Source organism: Pleurodeles waltl, chromosome 11, assembly GCF_031143425.1.
Source record: "Pleurodeles waltl isolate 20211129_DDA chromosome 11, aPleWal1.hap1.20221129, whole genome shotgun sequence".
Taxonomy (NCBI): domain Eukaryota; kingdom Metazoa; phylum Chordata; class Amphibia; order Caudata; family Salamandridae; genus Pleurodeles; species Pleurodeles waltl.
The window spans coordinates 181,803,241-181,828,151 of record NC_090450.1 but is presented as its reverse complement, the minus strand read 5'-3'; positions in this window follow the sequence as shown (position 1 = coordinate 181,828,151).

The following is a 24,911-nucleotide window of genomic DNA, read 5'->3' as shown; positions in this document are numbered from 1 at the left end:
TGGTAGTTATTCATACATTTCTAATATTGCAATGTTATAGTGAACTTGGGTATTTTAAAATTCGGAAGCTTCTGCACCTCATGCAAATTTTGGAAGTATGTGATAAAGGCAGAGTATTGAGCTTTTGTTACTTATTGAATTTGCATTCGCCCTGTTCTTGGCTGAGAAACCACTAAATAAAATTATAGCACCAACAATAGGGCACTATTATGATAGGGACGGCCATAATCAGTTTGTTAACTGACAAGTACACTTGTGGGTGCAGAGCGATTATTTCAGAGATAACGCTCTCGGAATGTTCAACAAAGGAAAGTAAAACAATCCCTGAATTTTAAGTTAAAGAACAAACGTAACCTGTGTGTTGTTGCTTAATGTAGCGGCTAAGGGCCTGATATAGAGTTTGGCAGAGAGGGTACTTTATTGCAATTGTGACAGAATGCTCTCTACTAAACTCTAAGGGCCTGATTTAAGAGGCCCTAGCGCCCGCCACGTTAGTGCTGCCACAGCATCATTTTATTGACTACAGCTTTTTACATGCGCCATATTTACAAAGTGGCACAATGCATGCATTGCGCCACTCTGTAAACCCTTGTTCCACATTATGCGTGCGCCAGGCACAATGTATGCAAGAGTGGAATTCCCCCATTAGGGCGGCCGATAAAATGGTGCAAAAAAAATCTAAGAGATTTCCTTTCACTATTTTTTTCGGCACTTTAAATGCCTGCTTAGAGCAGGCGTTAAATGGGCCCCTATGTACTGTGCAGGAGTAGTGCCAAAATGTTGGCGTTACTCCTGCATGAGCATATCGATAGCATCAGGAATTCTGACACTATTGCCCCCTACCGTGCGCCATTGTGCGCCTTATTTTAAATACGGCACACACATGGTGGGGGTAGGGGGTTCACTAAAGGGTGCAAGGAAAGTGTTGCTGCACTGAGTGCAAAGCTACTTCTCTTAAATCAGCCCCCAAATTCTGCCAAACCCTTGGGCTTCCTACCTGATTTACATGTGTGCTAACCTTCAGTATCTCAAAGACGCAGCCTGTGCCGGCTCTGTCACCAAGATACTGCTCTGATGGCACGATGGAGTTCAGGCCATCATTTTTTGGCAATTCGACTGCCAGTTTTAGAGTGGGTGGTTTAATGGCCAATTTCCTTCCTCCTTCATTGCCGAAACCATTTAAATTACCCCATACACTATGGGAGACAACTTCCAAGGGGTGAGGGTCATTAGTTTTAAATTTTGCAAAAACAACCCCCACTTTGAGTGGTTGTTTCACAAAAACCAAAACATGTTAAAAATTTGATGACAGTGAGTCAAACTTTTTACACTGATAGTGACTACAGATGTCAGCAGGGCTGGCCGACATATCTAAAAGCAGACGATGGGTACTCCTTTAGGGTGATAGAGTATTTTACTTCATCGCCCTGATGGAGTACAAACTGAACTCCAAACTCGAAATCAATTCCAAGTAATGTCAGTTGGCAGACAGTGTGGTGTGACATCAAAAAGACAACACTGAAGAGAACTAATCATCAGAAATAGTGAAAGTGACATGACTAAATGTTGTGACATACATATAACGCTTGGTAGAAATTGAAGGAAACAAACACTGACTGAAGCAGGAGGCCTAGAGTATTTATTTTCACACTTTGCCACTAGCAATCCATCAATCAAAACTGTTTCTTTGGTTTATAATTCAGCCATAAAACTATAGGTACACAACATTTACAATGTTTACAACATCTGAAAAATGTCTGACTGTTCTTATCTCCAATCGACTTGTTAACCACGTCATCACCTAACGTGATATCATTATAAAACATGTAGCCCACTTCTCGACTTCACAGAGGAAATTAAGAATTGTCTGATTGCATAAGGCACTGCTGGAGTTGGCAACATATACAGACAGTATTGGCAATACAAATAGGTCTGGTTCATAACTGACTATCAGTTAGTAACGTATTGTTTTGGGAAGTCAGCAATTCTTCATGTATACACTTTGGCTATCATCTTTCAGGCATGCATCAATTCATCCATCCACTGATTTCTCCTTGACTTTAACCACAAACATACCAATAATAAAACACATGCTGCCACAGCAGAGAGAGAGAGAGTGTGTGTGTGTGTGTGTGTGTGTATATAAATGAAAAATGGAGGCAGCCCGAACTGCCAAGCCAGGTCCTCCCTGGACAAGAAACGAACATCCTGGGACTGGTTTTGGGGTATCACCCCTCTTCAGCTAGGCTAGCTTGAATCCAGGGGCACAGTGAGCACGAGATCAGAGAGCAGAGGATCTTCAAAGTGTTATCTGTGGTTTAGCCAGAACAAGTGCCAAAGGGATTGATAAAAGAGAAAGGTACAGAGTATGTGAGTCTCAAAGCGCAACCATGTTTTTATCTGCAGCTAGTTTCTTCCAAGATGAAGTTTTCAGCCGAGTAGCTGATCTAAACAGCGAGGTGAATATATCTGCAGTGGATTTGTGTACCCCCATAAATGCATGCATGCATGCATTCACAAATATGAATGCACAACGAGCTCCCAGCAACAACTTAACCACCAGCCTTCAGTTAAGTTTGCACTCTTTGAAAAAGCAAATTAAGTTTTAAAGCCACTCTTGAAAGCTGGCTATGGGTTCACACTCATTGAGATCAGAGAAATAATAGTCAACATTGATGAAACTTTATTGATCCATAATAATGAAGTTAGGATTTTTCTGGTGAGAATGTACAATGACAGAATTTGTTTGGTCAGTGTAACAAAACGAATGATCCACTTATGGTGTTCTCAGCTGAATTGACTCTTGAACTTCTTGCTGCCAAAATAAGATCACAGAATGCAGTAAAATCAGCAGGAACCATTTTAAGATTTGTCCTGAAAGATTTAGATTTTGGACTTAATGGCACATAATGTGATGCACTAGAGTTCCACAAACCATGGGAGTCAACAAGAATGCCTGATGTCTTAACAAGTTTTACATCATTGTTTAATATAATCAAAGCAAAACTGTTACAAAATAAAGCTCTTGAGTTCAGAACCAAAGCTGATGGTAAAATTGATCATGGCTTTGAAGATATAAGCAAAGAAGTAGAAGACAATCCCATGAACCGACAGGCTTCTGCTGTGCAAATGCACCGTCTTTTCAAATCATGTTTTATGAATTACACCATCACAAAAAGAAAAATCCTCTACACATGATGACTGCCCACGCAATCTATGACAAGAGAAAAGGTAGAGAGCTAATCACTTCAATCAATAGAATTGGTGTATCAACAAGTTATAATCACATAGTATGGAGCAGGGACTTGTTAGTATCTTATGCTGTAAACTCTTGTGACTCCAACAGCACACCACTTCCAAGTGAATTTACCAGGAAAGGATTTACAATTGCTGCTCCTGATAATTATTATTTCTTCTTTGTCTGGAGCATCCTGCACATGTGATGCTACCATGATTCTTTTTCAAGACTGTACCAATGAAGTAGCTGTTGGAAAGCAAGCTATGTCAGCTGTAGGCCTAAACAAACAAAGCTGCAAACGTATAACTCAACTGCCTTGCCAACATCTGTAAAATCACTACAAACCATCAACACATCCCATTCTACCTGAAAGTTTCAAAGTGGCTGAGGACATGGATCTTCTTCTACCTGATGCTGCAGTCCTCAAAGCTGATTTAACTGAATTTATCACATCACTTTTTCGGTGTGGACTGAAGGATGAAGAAAAGCCAGTTCCTCCGTGGGCTGGAATCCCAGAATACCGTTCTACTAAGAAGGTTGGGGTTTTAGCAGTAATACCAACTCCAGCCATAAAGTACAGAACAGTATTCAAAGCTCGAAAAGATTTCCAAAATGTGTGTGCTCAGCTTGAAGACCAGCCTAACCTGCCAATTTTCTGTGATGAAGGTGTTTTCCGTTCTGTAGCTGACATTTAATGAGCAGTCCACTAGAATTTGATGATCTTTATCCAGTGATGGGCATTATCCACTTGACAAAAGTTGGAGAAGTTATCTTAGTGGATGTGGCATTTGCGATGCACTTTGTGAAGCTGAAATTTTGTTAAGCAAAACATTCCACTCAGTATTGAGCCAAACTCATTATGTTTGTTCATTACAGCATATGTTCAACATATCTGAGGCTATAGAAACATTGCATTGGAATCCTTTTGGAACACGATTGACAAATTAGGTTTTGCATATCTTATCTCAGAAGTGAACAAGGCACAAGGTGCATTTCATTCAAAAGACATAATGCAAAGCCAGGCAATGCTCAATACATTCATTTCAAAATCAGAAAACCTGAAAACCAAGTTTGTAGAGTTTGTCAACGAATGTGAAGAAAAATCAGAACTTTGAAAGTACTGGGGAAATGTTTAACACCTGATAGCCCTAGTGAAAAACATCATACATGCTGATTGGGAAGGTGATTGGGAGATGCATGTGAAGACTGTGGAGCCACAGATCATTGTGTTTCACAAATTCGATTGCATAAACTACCTGAGATTTGTAAAGAGTGAAGAATATAGAGGTGGAAAAATATACCTCTACAGAAAATGTATCCAAAGACATTTTGTCGTGAAAGAGAGACAGGGAAGGTTCAATGCTGTTGCTCTAAATGTGAAACTGGAGCAGACGATCCAGAGATCACAGAAAAGCTCCAAGAGAATTGTTGGTCAGACACGTAAAAGTGACTATGTTGCTCAGTGGCAGCTGGTTTGCCATGAAGTCCTTTCTATTTGCATTATTTTCGGAGAGATGACAAATTCAAAATTAATGGATCATCATGAAACTGTTCCTCACCCGAACTTGAGGGAAAGGGAGGGGAATGTTTTTATAAACATGTTGACAGCATTCTTCATTTCATGTAGCAGCATGGAAACCCTTTTGAAATGACTGAGCCTGTGTGACTATACAACTTTGTGACCAAACACTATGTGGAAAACAATATAAAGAGATGCCTGCTAGATGTCATGGAATGTGGAGTGAAACTCTACGCAGAACTGAAGCAGAAGAGATTTGTTTTAAAAGAATAAAAGCTGTTTGACATAATCACTGACCTTGTCTACATCAAAAATTCGGCAACTATACCTGTGCAACTTGATAAATTCTTGTCATCAACATCAAGCAAAATGAACTTGGAGATGCTAACTCACCCAAACATTGCTGATGTGTCAGTGAACACTGAATTTCCAATTATTGCAAGTGGAATGACTGTCAATGAGGAGTTGGTGTCTGCAGAGATATATTCAAAAGGTTAGACCTGGCCCTTTCTGCAGGTTCATCACCAACATTTTTGCCTTCACCTCTCCTGTTTTCTGAAACTGTTTATATTGGCCTTTAGGACTCTGTGTACTTCACCACTGCTCACCATTGGTAAAGTGCTTGTTCTCACTCTTTTAATCATGGTAAAACTGACTTACATCCAATTGGCATATTTAATTTACTTGTAAGTCAATAATAAAGTATTATACAGTATGCCCAGGGTTGGTCAATTAAATGCTAATAGTGGCTTGCAGCAAATATTGTGTCAGCCACTTAAAATTAAATATTACTATAAACACATGTCTCATGCCTGCCATTGCAGACTGTGTGTGCAGTTTTAAATTGCCATTTCAACCTGACAAAATAAACATTTTCCCAGGCCTAAACTTTGCTTTTAAATATTTATCAGTCACTCCTAGGGTGGGCATTAAGCAGCCCATAGGGCAGGGTGCGGTGTAGTTAAAATTTTTAACATGTGCTTTAAATTTTCACATGTCCTGGTAGTTTTTCACTATTTCAAGGCCTGCTTCTCTCGCAGGATAACATTGGGTTACCTTATTACATCAAATAAGTGATAACTTTTGCAAGGGAGCAGATAGAAATATCATGTTTGGTAATTGAGGAATTGTTATTGTTATTTCAAGCTCTCTTTAACAGTAAAGTAGGATTTTAAATCACAATTCAGGAAAGTTTGCATTTTCTTGTCCTAACCATTTGGTTCCTTTATCCTGTCCCCTGGGTCACATAACTAGGTGCAGTTCATAGTCTTATAGATTCCTTTGTGCTTTCTTTCATTTTCTTCAAAAGTAACAGCTGGTTGCACCCAACAACATGTAATTTTGATGATTTTTTAAACAATGTTTACTGTCTTTGTCAGAAGATGACATTTAGCTGAGGACGTACCTCTTTCTGTCTACATGTTACAAAATCTCTAGCTTTTAATATACAGATGATGACTTCTCATTCTCTCAGTGTCCTTTTGATTATTTTTAATGCCTTGACTGTTACAAATACTTTCTTAAGAATGGAAAGACAGCTCTTGAACATACTTCCAGTATTATGTTTTAGGTATGCCAGGTTTAAAGCAGTTGAACTAGTTGATATTTGATTCGTTACCATTCATACCTTCCAAGAACGCCTCTTGTAGTGACTGCCAAATTACAGCATACATCTTACAGAAACATCTGGAATCTCTGACTAGACGGTCACTGGAGCTGCTGACCCCAAGTCCTTTTAAAATCTTGCTACCAAAATCAAAACCTTCTTACGAGTTGAGTAGTTGATCCAGTATCCAGGACATTCCCTGAAGTTGATCTACATTTGCTATCTCTATGGCTACTGAATCTGTTATTGGCCCCTATTTTTCCTAATTGCACATTGTGGCACCCTTTAAAAAAACTAAAATGTGGGGGAGTATATAGACTGGCTTCAACTTTTGGAGCTCTGCATCGGTCAAACGCTAAATGAAACCTTAAGTCATAATTTTTTTTTAATGATTATATCAGGTCAGAGACATTCAACAGGACAACAATCATGTTTGGGTGGCTTGTTTTTATTTTGTGTGGATCTGCATGTTGGGGGTGGCTCACTCCAACAAGCATTTCGTGTGTTCTGGGCAGGGCCAGTGAATTGGTAATTTATGCCTATTACATCAAGTCTCTCACAAAAATGGTGGCAAGGCAAGAGGACATGTGCTCTAGCTGGCCTCTAAGACTAATCTGAGTGTTATGGGGACTAGCACAGGCATGCAATGCGTGATACTGCCACATGCTTGATGGCGATGCAAGTGCAACGGCCACTGTGAGCATTAGTGTAGGAGGTTGGCCTGGCCTATAGTGGGTAACTGATGGTAATTACACCTTGTGCCAGGTCCAGTTATCCCTTATTAGTAGATTAGTAGTGTCCTAGCAGCTTAGGGTGATAGAGGTAGCTATAGCAGAGCAGCTTAGGCTGAACTAGGAGACATACCACTTATATCAGATAGGTACTACATCATAAGAAACACAATAATCAGGGTTACTAAAAATAAAGGTACTTTATTTTAGTGACAATATGCCAAAAATATCCCAGAGGGTATACTCCCTTAGGAGGTAAGTAAAATACACAAAATATACACACAAACCAAAATCAGGTAAGTAAAACAGTTAGAAAATAGTGCAAACACTGTAGCATACAATAGGATGCAATAGGCCTAGGGGCAACACAAACCATATACTATGAAAGTGGAATGTGCAGCACAAATGGACCCCTAGGCTAGTGTGGTGTGTAGAGAATCACTGGGAGTGTAAGAAAACACGCAAAGTGTCCAAGATACCTGGAAAGTAGGAGTAAAGTACTACTATTTCCCCAGAAACACACTAGATTCGTGATAGCGGATTTTGCAAAGACCACAACAAACTGCAAAGCACTGCAGATGGATTCCTGGACCTTAGGACCTGCAAAGGAAGGGGACCAAGTCCAAGAGTCGCGAAAGCGTCTGGGGGGTAGGAGCCCACTAAATCCCGGATGAAGGTGCAAAATGGCTGCCTCTGGCTGAAGGAAGGTGAAGATTCTGCAACAACGGAAGGGGTTAGGGACTTCTCCTTCATGCAGAAGATGTTCCATGGAGGGCTGGAGGGTACAGAGTTGTTTTATTGTCAAATTACCACAAACAAGCCTTGCTAGCTGCAAGAGTCGTGGTTGAAGAAAAAGGGTGTTGCATGGGCCCAGGAAAGACCAGGATATCACCACTTGGGAGAGGGGACAGAGGGCACCCTCAGCAACGTAGAGAGCCTGTGCACAAGAAGGTAGCACCCACATAAGTACTTGAACATGAGTTCAAGAAGTCTGAACACAGCGGTCATCTAAATACTGCAAAAGAGGGTCCCCACGAAGCCGGAGATCAACTCAGGGAGCGACTGTCAGAGGAAGGAGTGCTGGGGACATAGGCTTGGCTGTGCATGAAGGATTTTGTGGAAATGTGCACAGAAGCCCTTGCAGCTGCAGTTCATGGGGTGCACAGGATTACTGTTTGGAGAGGGGACGCAAGGACTTACCTCCTCCAAATTTGGACAGTTGGACCACTGGACAGTCTGGGACACTTGGGTCCACCACCTGTGTTCCAGGGGCCATGCTCGTCAGGATGAGAGGGGTCCCAGAGTACTGGTGATGTTGAAGTTTGGTGCCTGCTGAAGCAGGGGGAAGATTCCGTCGACCCACAGGAGATTTCTTCATGGCTTCCAGTGCAGGATGAAGGAAGGCAGCCCCCAAAGCATGCACCACCAGGAAACAGTCAAGAAAGCTGGCAGGATTAGGTGCTACAATGTCGCTGGTAGTCTTCTTGCTACTTTGTTGCAGTTTTGAAGGTGTCCTGGAGCAGTCAGCAGTTGATCCTTGGCACAAACCGAGGAGAGAAGAAGTCGAACAGAGAGGTGCAGAGGAACTCTGGTGAATTCTTGCAAGTCGTTATCTGAGAAAAATCCCACTGGAGAGAACCTAAATAGCCCTCAGAGGAGGATAGGCCTCCTAGTCAGGTAATCACCTATCGGGAGGGATCTCTGACGTCACCTGTTGACACTGGCCACTCAGAGGCCTCCGGAGTGCCCTCACACCTCTGGATCCAAGATGGCAGAGGTCTGGGACACACTGGAGGAGCTCTGGGCACCACCCCTGGGTAGTGATTGACAGGGGAGTTGTCACTCCCCTTTCCTTTGTACAGTTTCGCGCCAGAGAAGAGATTGGGGGTTCCCTAAACCGGTGTAAACTGTCTTATGCAAGGAGGACACCATATGTGCCCTTCAAAACATTTCCAGAGGCTGGGAAGGCTACCCCTCCCCAGCCTTTAACACCTATTTCCAAAGGAAGAGGGTGTAACACCCTCTCTCAGAGGAAATTCTTTGTTCTGCCTTCCTGGGACTGGGCTGCCCAGACCCCAGGAGGGCAGAACCCTGTTTGTGGGGTGGCAGCAGCGGTAACTGCAGAGAAAACCCTAGAGAGCTGGTTTGGCAGTACCAGGGGTCAATAGTGGAGCCCAGGGGATGCATGGGATTGGCACCCCAATACCAGATTTGGCATGGGGGGACAATTCCATGATGTTAGACATGTTACATGGCCATATTCAGAGTTACCATTGTGAAGCTACGTATAGGTATCGACCTAAATGTAGTGCACGCGTGTACTGGTGTTCCCCCCCCCCCCCGCATTCACAAAGTCCGGGAAATGGCCCAGAACTGTGTGGGGGCACCTTTGCTAGTGCAAGGGTGCCCTCACACTTAGTAACTTTGCACATAACCTTCAGCAAGTGAAGGTTAGACATACAGGTGACTTATAAGTTACTTAAGTGCAGTGAAAATGGCTGTGAAATAATGTGTGTGCTATTTCACTCAGGCTGTAGTGGAAGTCCTGTGTAAAAGTTTGTCTGAGCTCCCTATGGGTGGCAAAAGAAATGCTGCAACCCATATGGATCTCCTGGAACCTCAATACCCTGGGTACCTATGTATCATATACTAGGGAATTATAAGGATGTTCCAGTGTGCCATTTGAAATTGGTAAAAGTGGTCACTAGCCTATAGTGACAACTTTAAAGGCAGAGAGAGCATAAGCACTGAGGTTATGGTTAGCAGAGTCTCAGTGACACAGTTAGTCACTACACAGATACACACATTCAGGCCACAAACTAGGAGCACTGGGGTCCTGGCTAGCAGGATCCCAGTGAGACAGGAAAAAACAAGCTTACATCCATGTACAAATGGGGGTAACATGGCAGGCAAGATGGTACTTTGCTACAATTAGTGAAAGAAATCCTCCTCTATTGCAGGGCATAGATGCTGCTCCAACCATGCATTACACTGGAATAACTCATTAGGATGACTAATACTGCTATTAGCTAATAAAAAGAAGCATAATGATAAAGAGGAAAATTGGTACTCCTTCTGTATGTCTATTTTTAATGATAACATAGGATCTGGCAGATAGTTAAAGTTATCTCTAACTTTCTGCTCAGACCTGCAAAATGAGTATTGTATCATGTTTTTGAAAACTGAAACAGTCAGCCAACCATTTCATGGATAGATATGCGCCATGTTGTGCTTCATGTCCACGGTATTTTTCAAAACATTGACGGCAATTCAATGTAAAGATTCCGATCACCAATTACTAAATCCACTCAGTCCATGACATTTGATGAATTAGCTGAAGTGCGCTGTTTACTGCATTGTCTCATCAATGTATTACTTACAGGGCATCTGCAGGGCATGGATTGCTGTTTCAGTCACGTACGTTAGCTACATCGAGCCTGAAAACCGGATCCAGAAGCCCTTACATGTGTTTCTTGTCAATCTCAGCTCTTGACTCTTAAATATAATGCACATTAAAGTAGCACAGTCCTTGTTTGCTTGCTGTGACTACTCTTCTTATCTGCATAGATTCTAAACTTTTTAGTTTGATCACTGCCAGATGCACTGTTTCTATAACGATGCAGTTTAGGAACAAACTGAGGGTTGGCCACTGGCCAAATGAGCAGTGATCTGATATCAACGTCCCTCAAAAGTCAATAGAAAGCTACTGTACATTGGGTTTTCAATAGAAAGAGATAAATAAACCCCCAAATAGAATGACAGTTTTGTAAACGATATTCAGACATATAAACTATCATTTTGTCTTTCTTCTAAGAAAAACGTGGAAGAAAACTGCGATGAGGCTAGATGTGAATGCAGCACGAGTTCAACGCTGCAAAAAAGTAACACGGAATGAGCTGTTAAACTAATTTCCCAATATTTGTATTGAAAAAATGTAAAATCATTTCAAAAGCTCTTTTAATTTTACCTCTTTAAAGGGCCTTTGCATTATCAAGCCACAACAAGATACTATGACATCAGACCCAGTTTTAGTACTAGGTTAAGCATTCAGAAAGAGACATGCAGTTCCATTTCATGACGTTAAAACGCGTGTGTGTGTGAGATCCAGGTAAAAAAGTCAGACCCAGTGGGTTGGGCGCTTTTACAAATGAAAGAGCTTATTGCCGAGTTCATGTGGGTGATTTTGCAGCTGGGCGAATGGGTGAATGTGAACATGTGTCAATAGCTTTAGAGATGTGTTAGTGCATGAATGGACAGAGGAGTACATGGGTGAATGGATGCATGAGTAGCTGATTGTATGAATAATTAATACTTGAATAAGTGCATGGACGAATTGGGGATTGAGATAAGAAACAGTTGAATATGAATGTGTATGGATGATGGGCACATCTGAGAATCTAGACCGTGGTGATGATATAAAACTTACAAGAATTACAAATATTCAGCCAGTCCAAGCATTACACTACTGTGTGCCTAGAGTGCGCACAATGGCCCATATTTATACTTTTTTTGCGCTGCATGTGCGTCACTTTTTGACGCAAAAGAGGCACAAACTTACAAAATACAATTATGGCCTATATTTATACTTTTTGACGCAAAACTGTGCGAATGCAGTTTTGCGTCAAAAAATGTAACGCAGGCTAGTGCCATTTCTTAGCACCACCTGTGCATCAAATTCATACTTTGACGCACGTTGGCACTAAAAACTGGTTAGAGTCATTTTTTTTTACGCTAACCATTGCATGCAGGAAAAATGACTCTAATCCAGTTTGCGACACGGAAAACTTCGCAAACCGGATAGGAGCTATTTTTCCCCGCAATAGCATAAAAAACGATGCAAACGCAGCAAACAAGGCTAAGGAGCCCCAAATTGGATCCCAGAATCTAGGAGAGACCCCAGGGAGACCACAATCTACCAGAAAACAGCCAAGGAGGACACAGAGAAGACCCAGGGGAGAGGCAAGAAGAAAAGGAAGTGTCGCTTCAGCGCAGAGGAGCATGAAACACTGGTCAGAGAGGTGACAGAGCACCAGCAGCAACTCTTCATCACCTTTAAATTGCTAATTGGGAGGAGAGAGGCGATTTGGTAACAAATTGTGGACAAGATAACAGTGTGGCAGAGGTCAGGTGAACTGTCACCGAGTGTATGAAATGCTGTAATGACTGCAAGCGAAGGAGAAAGGAGAAAAGGGCAAGGAACAGGAACTCAGCACTGCAGACACCGCAAGAGGCCCTGGATGAGATAGAGGAGATGGTTGCAGCTGTCATCCAAGAGGAAATCGTCACAGTAATTGCAGGACAGTGCAGACTTTCAGGAAACAACACAAATGCAGGATAAGTTGCATGGGGGTAAAAAAGGCCTAAATGTCAAGTGCAAGAAGGGGGGGGTACATACCTGCTACACAATGCATGTCAGCCATGGAAATCAGGCAGTGGAAAGGGCAAAGGGGCATGGCACAGGTGGATGGGCTGTACAGGGGCATCCATGGGCACAGCACAACACAACACCAACAACCTTTGCATGGGGCTACACTGCCATGCCAAGGCTGATGGAAAGGCAAAGACAGTCCAGGAAGGTAGTGTAGAATGTAAAACTGGACTGCAGTCACAGGATCGCTGGTGTTTTCAGAATGTGAACTAGGGGACAATGCCCGGTCCCAGGCCATTGCCTCAAGTGGCATTTACCATTGACAGCATTTGACACTACTGCCTGTGCTGTGTGTGCTGGTCAATTAGGAAATGGCAGTTAGGTGCTCATGGCACAAACACACACAAAATGAGGGTTCTGGATGACTACGTGATCAATCTCCTGCAATTCCTATACAAGTGCAACTCCAGTCAAAAGCTCATGTCCATAGGCTCAATAAACATCAGGCACTGTCACTTACATTATGAAGTACACAGCAGTAATCTCATACCCATTCTGCCCATTCCAGGGTCTACCCCGTGCCTGTGTTACAATAGCTGCAATGCCATCTTGCAACATCTCAACTGTCGTACTGCTAAGACAACTGAATTGAGGGGGAGGACATATGTGTCTAGCTAGTGAAACACACCCACACAGTCAGAAGAGGAAATGGAACTCTGCCAGGCCCATCAGTGCAATGCAATTTAGCACACATATGCAAACATCAACATGACAAACTACCAATGCTGACACCTGTATTGTGTCATGCCACTGCAATACATGGTAAGTGCTAGGTCTCAACAACATATGGGTGTATGTGAAATATCATAGACTGGGTCAGGGCCATATTGTTATGTGTGGTGCATGTGGCATCAGAACACCAACAAGCATTGCAAGGCCTCACCATGCTAATGGTAGCAGAGAGAGGGTTGAGTAGGACAAGAAGGTGTCAAGACACAATTTGGACAGAACCTACACCTAGAGGATGTGACACAGACAATTTCCCAAACTGCCAAAACTACATGTGACATGCATGTGGGGATAGGCCTGTGAGAATACAAATATTAATGACAGGAACAATGAACAGGAACCCAGATTACAATGTTCCACTAATAGGAAGTTAGTGACGTCACATTACAACTGCCACAATAAAGACACACTAATTGTACAATATCTCATTGCAGAGGACAATGGCTCTCCTGTAGATCTGCCTGTCCTGGACTACCCTGATGGCATGGATGACAAGCTGACAACCATCAGCCAGGTAACCCTCCAAGATGTCCTGGGAGCCCTCCAGACACCACCTCCAGTCGTAAGGAGGAGCACACATATAGCAACCATACCAGAGGATCCCCCCACCACGTCAATAGTACGACCTGCCAGCTCCAACACAACTGCGGACTCTGATGACACTGGGACCACCTTTGAGAGGACAGTTGTGGGAATACAGCGGGAGCTGGCCAAGAAGGTGTGGGTGGGGATGCAAAATATGGCAGCAGGCCTTGAGGGGATGTGCATGTGCATGATGACATCTGCAGAACAGTCAGCAGCCATGCAAATCAAACAATCATGGCTTCCTGTCACAGGGATGTTGTTGCCATACTCAATAACCAGCAGCTCCTCCTTGCTGCAGTTATGCCCTTAAAATTTCCACAGTAGGCAGCTACCGGGAATTAAGAGTCCATTTCTCCAAACATTGAAGTGTGTGTTGCCCCCTGAAACCCATCACCTCCACCACCACCAAGGGTAGAGGAGATGACACACACATCAGAGGATGAAGACGTGGAACAGATCTCCTTCACCCGTAGGAGTGCCCAGTAGCACCAGCCCATGCCACATGGGCACTGTTTTTCCTTTGTCCTGTGCTTGACAACATGCTAGTCTTGCTACAGTTGGTGACATGCACTCTTCTCCGACACACTGTTAACCTTACCACTATGGACTGCGATTTTCTCTCACTACCCAATTGCCAATTCATGTTCCTCTGCACTGAATGACACTCCATTGCAGCATCTCCAATGACATGTCCCTAAACATTGCACTTGTGTTGCGTCACAATAGAATGCATCACACCAATGGACTTATAAACCTGGACTATGTAAATATTGCACTACAGCACTTTAAAATAAATAGCACCTACACAACCACTTTGTCTCTGTGTAATGTGACACATCTACTGCGCTGGAGATTTGTGATGCATGTAACATGTCAATGGCCACAGAATGTCAATACAAGAGCATAGAAAGAATGTGGGCTGATATCTATGCACAAGGGTCTGGATTTAAAATCATCTGTGCTGCTTGTGGCTCATTTCTGATGTTAAAACACCACTAACAGTCAATGCTGTGTAAGAATTGTATATGTCAGGCCCAAGGTATCTACAAAATTAAAGTCAATGCTGGCCATATCCCCTACAAGACAATCATTGTGTATGTGGCATTTGACTCTAAACATAAATGCCACAACCACAACATACAGCAGGAATGGCTGTGTAAGAGTGTTTGGATAATAATGTCACCCTGGAGTACAATCTAAGCTCATGAATTTTGTATACTTAACCTCATAAGAATTTGACACCCCTCAGTTTATCAGGGTTCACATGAACATAAGGCTGCAGGCAGACATCCCACAGTGCCCAAGATTTCAACACAGGACCCAAACGATTACACCTACCTGTCCAATACATGGGAACCATAGTCACCATGAGTAGTGGGTACAATGGATGGCAGATGCATAGAGAAGTAGCTTTGTTGTAGCTGCCAATGTGACAGCTAATTTGGAAGTGAAAATAAACATGTCAAGAATGGGATGTGGATGCAGGACGCAATACCCAGGCAAACACAAATTTGCCACTGTACACTCATGCAAAGGGCCAGATCCCCAAGCATATGACACATACCGTAAAGGAGTACCTAAAACTTTATTAAATATGTATTAAAGAAAACCTGAACTATGTCAAACACCTATACTAACCTATCCTATCCTAACTATACATTACCCACACCTAGCCCTAAACGTACTTACCACGTGTAACTAAACACTGTAAACATTAGCCCCCCACCCCCCTTTTATGACGGTACACATGTAGGCCAACATATTCTAACCTAAACAGATACTAATTCTAAACAAATATATATATTTTTTTCTATTTTTTAATATTTTGTATTTTTGTTTTTTAAGAATACACAAGAATGCCAACATCAACGCCCCACCCATCCACCCACAAACTAACATGTAATAATATAACTCCCCCCACCCCCAACCTACTTATCCTATCTAAATTAATAGCCTACTCTAACCTATCACTTAACCCCCTCAACCCACTAAAAAACAGTATAAGGAAAGAGGAGGGAGGGGGCAGAATTAGGAATGAGGCAAAACTGGACTTAGAGGTTTGCCCTCCTCAGAGTTTTTTAAATCAATTTCAGTCTCCGGCTATTGCGAGCTACGTCATGCTGGAGACTGTCCATTCTCTTTAGGACCTTACTCATGTCCAGCTGAAGCTGCCTGAATGCGGCCATGTCCATACAAGCTGCTGTGGTGGTTTGTGTCACTGAGGTCATAGCAACTGCAGGTGCAGGTGCCGTGGTTGGGGGTTGGGGCATACATGGTGCAGCAGGTGTTATGGCTTGTGCTCCAGATGTTGAGGGTGCAGTAGGTGTGGTGGAGATACCGGTGCCCACTGTGCCACTGCCTGCAGTCGGGGTGGTGGAGGCACCTGTTGTGGCCAATGCCAGGCCCCCTTGGCTAAAAGCCCGGCATGCTCCAGTGGCTCTCTCACGACGATAGCATCTTGCCATCATTCTATACCCAGCTTCCACATCCAGGATCTGCCTATATCGCACTGCCCGCTTCTGGAACTCTTGGACTTCTTCGGAATTCATGTTGGCAGCTGTAAAAAAGAGACAGGCAAACATTAGTGTCATCATTGTGTGATGCATGTTCAGATGATAATCTAACACTTCTTCACAAGTGGCACAAGCAGTCCTACTCACAGTAAAGATGATAGATTATCCCTGAGGAATGACATGGCAACCCATCATCTAACAGCACAGCAAAGCACAACAAGGTGTGTACCTAATTAACTGATATGTTTATTTATGTAGTGCAATGTGTCACAATGCAAATGCAGCAAGTACTCAACATGTGCCAGGCCAACCAATCCTTATCATCTGGATCAACTTCAAGGCACACAAGACCTGTGATTTGTATATGGAAATGGCAGGATGGTGTGCAGTTGCTAATTATAAGGGGTCAGTGTAGTTTGGCACAGTGCATGCTTGAATTAGATATCTGTCATCTACACTGTGACCATCACAGCAAGCTACATATATTTTCTCCCCCAGCCCTGTGCCTCAGCGGGGATGAGCATGCAATACATATTTTCAACCGTCAAGGACAACCACGAAGCTTTGTCTAGCTGTACATGGATTTAGTGAGTGGAACACATGTAGGGAGGCCTGCCAACTTGGAGTTAACCATTAGTTAATCACATTTACATTTATGTTTCCATGTTTCAATTTGTGGACAACCATTAATATCAGATTTCACTGACACATTTCCTAAATCACCCATATTGATGCAAGCACACATCTGGCCTTGACCTGCATGCACGCCTATAACATACCACTTAAGGGCACGTAAATGGAGTACAACATGTGGGGCTAGATGCTGGGGGACAGTCACCCACACAGTCCTACATGTTCATTACATTACAGGGATGCACATGTTTGTGTGTAAAACTGATGCATCACTGTCTTTTGTAAATTAGGGTATGACTTGCTGACAAGATTCTGACACTGGACCACCTCCAAATCAAATGTGGGTCTACATGTGGCTACAAATCACCTTGTTCACCTACCTCTGCTTATTGCGCAGCACTAGACTCCCAAGATATGACTCTATGCCAGTGAATGACTAACCCTTGCATGGAACACTATGTCAATCACCAGTCAAGTCACATATCAGATCACATGCCAGCTCATCATATCTTGCAATGAGTCCAACACACAAGAGTCAATCACACAACAGCTGCAATCACAACACAGGACAGGCATTTTCACACTTACTGGATACGTCTGGGTCCTCGAATCGAGCCACTTCCCCAATGGAATAGGGGGCCGGTTCACCAGTAAAACATGGAAGGGAGATTTATCTCAATGTGTGATCACTGTACAAACGTGGGAACAACATATCACAGTGTGTGACAGTTATATGATACAGCTGCACATCAGGCATTTAGACACTCCAACAGACATACTACTGCAAACTTGCATTGACACCGTCACTCCAGTGAGTGATAAAACAAAGGTGCACACATGCACTAACCTTAACAATCATGTGCTGTTAAACCTAACTACACACTTCTGTGGCTCATATATTTCAGATGGTTCTCCATTTCATCATTTGTTATTAGGTGACAATTGCAATGGCACTTTCCTGATGCACTGCAACACAAGTGACTCAGATATTGTGGCTTGTGCATCATGGGACAATGAGTAACTGTGTGATGGATATGTGGGCCGTTTTGCGTTCAGGAATTATCGTGCTTTCAGTAGTTCATAATAGGTCTGCCAGTATTGCATGTAGGTTACATATGCCCCATTGGCAGTGTCCCCTAAGCCATATATGGCCCCTATGACAACATGATGGCAGGGATCCTGTGTGTGTAATGATGAAAATGTAGCGCTAAACATGGATTGCCCACTTTGCTGTTCCAAAACTGCGAAAGAATGTATGCTGACAGTGTCTTAGCTGATCATCGTTGACAGAATACATGGGCACAGGTGTAGTGATTGCACCTGAAATGTGTCACTCAGGACCATATGTACCTATATCAGGTATTGTGATTCACACATTGCCAAACTCAGCAACTAGCAATTAGCAAGTTGGATGATCAGAGGTAGAACACTTGGAATGACACTGTTTGCAAATAGAAATGAGGTAGCAAATGACCTACCTCTTCAATCATGATGAGGTAGGTCTCATTTTGCAAACCCCTTGGAAATGGCAGCCCTCACAGGAATGCTGGCCTGCTGAGCTCAGCAGACCATCCTGTCTGTGATTGCTTTCATATTGAGATGTTAACATTTATTGAAATGCAGTAATATTTCAACCGTCGATGTACAGAAAGTATTTTAACAACATATTTCATTACTAAAATCGATTTTTGGACGCAGTCAGTGGTCTCTTTTACAACTTCATGCTCAGAAATAGTTTGTGGCCATGCATTCACAAAGAGGAGGATCCCATGGTGATCCTTTCCCTTTTGAAAATGGGTTGGCACCAATTTGAAACAGATGATAACTGCAATAGCTCAGTCCCAGCAATTGTGCCCAAGAAAAAAATGTAATAGGTGCCTGCGACTCAATGATAGGATTTGAACACCTAATTCTAAATGCCACTAGAAGATTCTGTTTTGTGATTGTGCAATCCGATAGCAGAATGGGCCATTTGGGTTTGCCCATGTGAATGAATATTTGCCCTGACGTAAACACAAAAATTCAGTAAACTTAGCTATTAGTGAAAGTTATCAAGAGCTTGGTACACATGGCCCTGAATAATGGTCGGACATGGCTCAACGAAACTGTGGACTGCATTGTTACTATGTATTACCATGTGTAATACATCACATTACTGGTACACTAACAGTTTGTTCAACTTGCATTCCACATGGCCACAAACATTGCATGCAGCATGTCACGACATCTGCTACTGTCACTCAGGAGCATTCAACTGTACACATTTGTCAATGTGATACTCACCAACAGAGCAACCAATCACCACACACAGGTGGTCCAGCAGATCCTGCTCACGGGCCACCAGCTCAACCCAGCGATGCTTGAGCTGGTGCTCATTCCGGGAGGTGTTGAATATTCTTCTTAGGTAGAACATCACCTTTGACCAACGCAGCTGTCTTGCCTCCGTGTGATACCCCTGTATCACATGGCCCCCTGCCTCCAGCATCATGGGAAGGAAGTGGCACACCAGCCACACAAGTGATTCAAGCTACTCCTCATCCACGCGCCCCAGCCCTGCTCTTCCCGACATGGTACAGTACACAATGTATGACAGTAAAAAGAGAAATAAAGGAAAAGGAAGAAGAAAAAGGACACTTAAAATCCCCAATGAAAGACCCAAACTACCCCAACTAATCTTACCCACAAAAGGCCCCCAACAGTACAAATACAATTCTGACAACAATAAAAGACACAAAAACATTTACACAGGTACACAATACAGTTAGGTAACACCAAAATACAAAAGATAGACTACACAAGAGACAACATACACAATCCACAAGAGAGCAAGACCAACACACAGCCACACAGACTAGAAAAATCACATACTGCAAAGTGAAAGTGAAAGTACACTCACTGTACCATTTCTGTAAACAGGATATCCTATTACATCACTTCCTGTCCCATTTGCGCCCCGTTTTCCATCTTGTGTGTAAATTTCTGATGCTTACGTAGTTTGCGTCAATATTTTGGATGCATAAGCTACATAAGAATAAAAATCCCACGCATTCACGGAAAAATATATTTTCTATGGATATCCGCATGCCTGGGGTGCACTGGTGCAATTAACGCTAGGGACCCATTGATGTATATTGTGCGCTTGCGTCATTTTTCGACACATTTGCGTCAAAATGTCTAACTCAAACTGTGTTTGCGTCATATTTCATAATTTTACATGCAGGCAGTCTATATCTAGACAAAGATAGGATGGTATGGCCTGCAGTGTGTGTTCTAGTGTTTGGCCAAATGTGGTAGACCACGCAACTGCGGCCCACATTACTAATATCTTTGTGCAGGATTCGATTTTTTAACTGATGCAACAGCAGCGAAAACGTAGGTAATTAGAATGGAATTTGTAAGTTTGAACAGATGTTGCGTCAATAGAGGACAGCAAGGCTACGCTACAAAAATATACATCATGGCCTGTGTGTTTTGTGTGTGAGTTGACTATTACAACTAATTGTGTGCTTCTGTTGGAACGGCATGCAATACATTATGCGTGATGTTCATGTATGAATGTGTTACAAATGTGAATCAACATTAGATACCAATCAATGAGGTACAACATTCATGATGTATGTTTGTAATATGTGTCGACTCTTTTGCTGTGTGTAGTTGTTTGATTTTGGGGACAATACATTCCCCAACCCAAACAATGCACAGGGAAGATCGAGGATGGCTGATGAGGGCTATGTCGGATATGTTACCCCTCACGTCATCAATTGTTGCCTACCACTTCAAGCTCACATGTGTGTATACTACCCATAAGTCAGGTATTTGAACATGTTTGGTAGGTACAGTGTTTGCGACAGAGAGCCTCAATTCCAATCATTACATTGTTAATTACATGTCTGTTTGCCTAATGTAAATTACCTATGTTCCTCTTGTGGCTGTGATGGGCCAGCAGCCCAGGCTGCATGTGTCCAGATATTTTCAGAGGTGCATTGCACCAAGGTGTCCAGTTCAAGTGTGTGGGCATGTGTACCCTGTGTCAGTATTGGCCTCCATGGTGTAACGGTTTCGTGCAGGTCTAGTCAGGAGTCTGTGGAGGCAATCCTTGAGTTCACAGAGTATCTTTTAAAGCAGATTTGACCTAAAGCCAAAGATCCATTTAAGGCATACAAGGGGATAGGGCAGCTATGGTACAGCAGAAAATACAGAAGAGTGAAGATAGAGCAACCTTGGTGTGGACAAATATGTTACAGATCAGTACTGGACGAACATGCAGGTCTCATCACTACGTTTGTACACAGGGTAGGGCTCTAATCTTCCCACAGAAACAGGGAACATCAGTACCTCTGTGCAGATTAATCTCACAGCTAGTCAACACGCAAGCCCAACCGAAAGGTGGCGGCAGAAGTGAATCTGTGTCTGGACCATCAGGGCACAAACATGCATTGTCCTTACATACACATGACCAGCCCTTGTTTGTTGGGCTGGAGGCACAGTACCAAATCCAAGAATACAGCCATAGCACACTGTCACTGTTTGACACTAATGAATACATGCAAAACCAGACAAAGGATGGGGGCTGGATTAGCACCTGGAAAACATGTGCCAGTACAAATACAAAATTAAACTATTCCATACAGTTGATGACTGATCGTACACTTACCAGACACAATACCCCAAGAAGAAACGGAGGGCATGGAAACCAACTATGAGGCAAATGCAAGCACAGGGAACAGGCTCTGGTTGACACAAAGACTGGAACCGGTCTGGCTAACAGGAAGCAGGCTCTGTTAGGAACAAACATGAACAAGGCAGAAAAACAGGGAGCAGAGTTTGACTGGAAAAAGCAGGAACAACACTGTGGAAACAGAGAGCAGTTTCAGGGGTACTCAGAACTGTAACACAATACAACAAGGGCTCTGGTACACAAATGAATTGTACTCCAGTGCACAAGGAGCTTCAGGGAATGGCAGCTTCTAAGATGTTCCAGGCAGCAGCAAGGCCAGGGCAGAGTCATATGGCTGGGCTGCATGAGAGAACTCACAGGTGTGTGCAGCTTCAGTCTCTCACAAGTCCCGGAGGTGCGAATCTAGTATAAGGGACCAACCAGACTTTTCCCATGGGAAGCAATGGACAGTAGAGTTCAGGTCTTACAGACTACCAGGCAGTGCATTATGGGACCTGAAATCCATGAAGGCTAATGTAGTTGTACTATGGCATGCAATACTGATAAGGGAAGCAAACAGGACTCAGAATGGGAGTCTGGCTGAGTGTTGATGATGATTCCCAGGGTACTTAAAACATGGCTGTGGCAGGACTTATTACCTGGGATGGGCATGTCTTGTGAGCATTGCTTGTCATGACTGGGTCACTCGTACTATCCATTTTCAGTATTGATGCACCTCTTGTCGCACAAGCTCCTTGCAGAGATAGCTAATGTCACACTTACTGGTGTCAAGGGTCTGTTCATACATTCCTGTTACCAATGCAATTTCACATCCACTGCCTCATGTATGATGCGCTTATTTACCTTATAATTGAAGATATCATAGTTGTGTGTCACATGCTACAGTATACCATGGTTGGATGTCTGTCATAGCTGTGGTCCTATGAATTTGCCCTTCAAATGTGAAATAGAAAAGATGGTTTTCATACAAACTGTGTGTAATGTTTGCTCTACAATCATACCCATCAAATGTGATGTGGCATCAGAAGTAGTCAGATTTATCTCTGTCACATGCTCCCTGAGGAAATACTCATATTCTAAAGAACATGTGATGCATAAATAATTACCCAGAGCAGGATTCAGTGATAAAGTGAGGTGTTTAATTCCATATTGTGACAATATGTTTATAGGGACTATTGTTGAAAAACATTTTAACTATCTCTTGTCTGCAACACATTCCTGCAGCTGTGTTTGCATGTTCCCCCTCATTTTCCCGGGCACCATCCACCTCCTCCTCCTCTTCAGGCAGTTCTTGTTCAGGTTCATGTAGGGGGATGTTCTTCCCAACACAAATGTTGTGCAGGACGGCACAAGTCAAAAAGTGATTGTGCAGACCATTTCTGGGGAATATAGGAGGCTGCCTTCAGTGATGTTAAGCCACCTGAATCTGGACTTCAGGATGCCAAAGGTCCGTTCAACAATGGTGTGTGACCTCTGATGTGCCTCATTATAGGCGTTCTCTGCTGCTGCGCTTGGGTTTGGGAATGGGGTCATGATCCATGGCTGGATCCCGTAACCCTGATCAGCAGAAAGAGAAAATAGGAGTAAGGCCCTCATTATGAACCCAGCGGCAAACACCACACCGGCGGCGATGGTAGTAAAAACCGCCAATGGACGTGCGGTCTGAACCACCAAATAATGAACCACCTTAAACACAGGCAGCCTGAAAACCACTCATCGGCAGCAGAGGAATACCGACAACAATGGCAGATCCCACCCACAGGCCGATGGAAAGGCCCTACACACCCATCAAGCAATGAAGCAGCAGACCTCAGTCAGTTCCGGGGCGGGAACCACTGCCACACAAAGCCAGGCGGAAACAAATCAAATAAAAAGAAACACTTGCAGGAGCTACAGACGGGCAACTCAGTGGGGAGCAAATGGGAGGGCAGTGAAGGAGTGGGGGGTGGCAGAAGATGACACAGAATAGGTTGGCCCACTAGGGTTGGCCACCGCCAGGGAGCTCCTGTCAGAGGAGGTATCCGAGTCACTACCTCCAGTGGTAGTTGCCTCCCCCGTGGCACTCCCCTCGCCCTCCAACCCACTGGTCCCCTTGGGGTTGGACGACTCTGCCTCCGTGGAACCATGGGCCACTGCATTCCTACTCGCCGGTGCCTCAGCTCCCTCACCAGATGATGCTGAAGTACACAGACAACACAAGAGAACAAGGATGGGGAGACAAAACAGGAGAGAAACTTGTCAATAGCTGAATGGAGGTACATAACTGGTTCACACATACACCCACCCTGCAAATATTCCACCATGCAGCACCTACCGCTAAACACATGGCTATGCCCCTGACTAGTGGCCACAACCCTGCACTACAGCCATTTCCTACTGCACAGAAGGACCTGAGGTACTGCAGACTTGTCCCTTATAACCTTAGCCCCTGCCAATAGACAGTATACACACTACAGCACACTCACACATCCATCAAGGAGCCAAAGTATGGTATTTGTACTCACTCCCTTGTGACTGCTGTGCAGCCTTCAAGTGCCCATCCAGGTCCGGGTATGCCACTGCCAGAATGAGTCGCATAAGCGGGGTCAGTGCCCGTCGGGCACCCCTTCCTCGTTGGGAGGACTTCCCCAGCTGGGCCTCACAGATCTATCTCCCAACGCCGCAGGTCCTCCCACCGCTTTCTGCAATGGGTGCTCCGCTGGTTGTAGAGCCCCAGGGTCCTCACCGACCTGGCGATGGCCTGCCAAAGTACCCTCTTCTGATGGGCGCTTACCTATAAGGGACAAACATAAAAAGTAACACTGAGGGCAGACAATGGCCAATATATACAGCTGGCTATACGTCCACGATGGCACAGACATTTTAAACAGCCTAACAGCACACGCACATGCAGCATGTCAGGAACCCAGGACTATACAGTGTCACACGTGCACACATGTATACAGCCATCTACTACCATTACACCCATCCATGCACCCCAATCCTTCTACTCACCTGTACCTCTGGCCGACTGTAGAGCTTGGCGTACAGGGGCAGGACCCCGTCCACGAGCTTCTCCAATTCCTCGCTGGTGAAGGCCAGGGCCCTTTCCCCTGCCACACATGCCATTTCTATGACCAGAGGCAAGACACAGCAGCACACTCAGTGGAGTACCTGCATGCACGAGATCCGGGAGTCAAGTGAAGTTGGGGTGACAAGTTTGCGTACGCACCACAGCAGTGTGCACCGTCACTGCCGGGGGCGATCATGAT